The 1,876-nt window shown below is 45.6% G+C and overlaps 1 protein-coding gene across 1 annotated transcript in view; it reads left to right on the forward strand.

The window, feature by feature from the left end:
* The window catches only part of PLEKHA4 (pleckstrin homology domain containing A4), a 31,873-nt gene that overhangs the window by 8,857 nt on the left and 21,140 nt on the right, over positions 1-1,876 (forward strand). The window lies entirely within an intron of this gene.

Below are 1,876 nucleotides of genomic sequence, written 5' to 3' on the forward strand. Positions count from 1 at the left end.
AAAAAAAAAAAAAAAAAAAAAGACTCATGAGAGCATCTTTCCAGCTCTCTCTCCAGCTTCTTGTGGTTGCCTGCAGTCCCTGGCATTCCTTGACTTGCAGCTATATCACCCCACAATCTCTGCCTTTGTCATCACATGGCCATTTTATTTGTGTTTTTGGTGTCTGTCTCCTCAAATAAGGATACCAGGATGACTTCATTGTAACTTAACTAACACCCTGTTTCCAACAGTTAGTGATCACCCTGCAATTGAGGATAGCTCTTTTTAGGGTCCAGGTCCAGTGTAGTCCCCTAGCTATGGGGCCTTTAGAAAGCTTTTTGTTTTCTTTTAGAGCAGTCTCACTCTGTCACATGGGGTAAAGTGATATGGTATCATCACAGCTCATGGTGACCTCAAACTCTTGGGCTTGAGATATCCACTACAATGCCCAGTTAATTTTTCTACTTTTAGTAGAGATGAGGTCTTTTTTGTCTTTGAGCCAAAGTCTCACTTTGTTGCCCTCAGTCGAGTGACATGGCATGATTGCTCACAGCAACCTCAAACTCTTGGGCTCAAGTGATCCTCCTGCTTCAGCCTCCTGAGCAGCTAGGAACACAGGCACCCACCACAACACTCAGCTTTTTTTTTTTTTTTTTTTGGAGATGGGGTGTTGCTCTTGCTCAGGCTGATCTTGAACTCCTACAGCTAGGACTTGGCCTCCCAGAGTGGTAGGATTACAGGTGTTAACCACCACGCCCAGCCTTAGATACAGGGGCTTGCTCTTGCTCAGGGTGATCTTGAACTCCTGAGCTCAAGCAATCCACCCACCTCGGCCTCCCAGAAGAATTTCCTTCTTTTTAAAGGATGGACAGGCTTGGCACCTGTAGTTCAGAAGCAAGGGTGCTGGCCGCATATACCGGGGCTGGTGGGTTGGAACCTGACCCAAGCCTGATAAACAACAATGACAACAATAACAACAAATAGCTGTAGTCTCATCTCAGCTACTTGAGAGGCTGAGGCAAGAGAATTGCTTAAGCCTAAGAGTTTGAGGTTGTTGTGACCTGTGAAGACACAGCACTCTACTGAGGGTGACAAAGTGAGACTCTGTCTCAAAAAAAAAAAAAAATCTAGGCAGGTGTTGTGGGTGCCTATAGTCCCGGCTACTTGGGAGGCTGAGGCAGGAGAATCACCTAAGCCCAAGAGCTGGAGGTTGCTGTGAGCTTTGATGCCAGAGCACTCTACTAAAGGTGACAGAATGAAACTCTTGTCTCTACACACAGAAAAAGGATGCTTAGTTTGTTTCCACCTTTTGGCTATTGTGAATAATGCGTAATGAACATAGATATATGAATTCTCTTTGAGTTTCTGTTTTGAATTCTTTTGTATAGATAACTTTCTGATTGTTTGTATAGCTATTTGAATGTTTTCTTATTTTATTATTATTATTTTTTAGAGACAGAGTTTCATTTTGTCCCCCTCAGTAGGATGCCGTGGCGTTGCAGCTCACAGCAACCTCCACCTCTTGGGCTTGGGTGATTCTCTTGCCTCAGCCTCCCCAGTAGCTGGTACTATAGGCACCCGCCACAACATCTGGCTATTTTTTGTTGCAGTTTGGCTGGGGCTGGGTTTGAACCTGCCACCCTTGGTATATGGGACTGGCACCCTACTCACTGAGCCACAGGCGCTGGCCTGAATGTTTCTTATTTTGTTAATATATTTCTATATATTTCTATAGAAATTCTATTTCTAGGCTCGGCGCCTATAGCTCAACCGGCTAAGGCGCCAGCCACGTACACCTAAGGTGGCGGGTTCGAATCCCTAGCCTGGACCCGCCAAAACAACAATGACGGCTGCAACCAAAAAATAGCCGGGCGTTGTGGTGGGCTTCTGTGGTCCC

Source organism: Otolemur garnettii, unplaced genomic scaffold, assembly GCF_000181295.1.
Source record: "Otolemur garnettii isolate 467f Iridium unplaced genomic scaffold, OtoGar3 scaffold00211, whole genome shotgun sequence".
Classification (NCBI taxonomy): domain Eukaryota; kingdom Metazoa; phylum Chordata; class Mammalia; order Primates; family Galagidae; genus Otolemur; species Otolemur garnettii.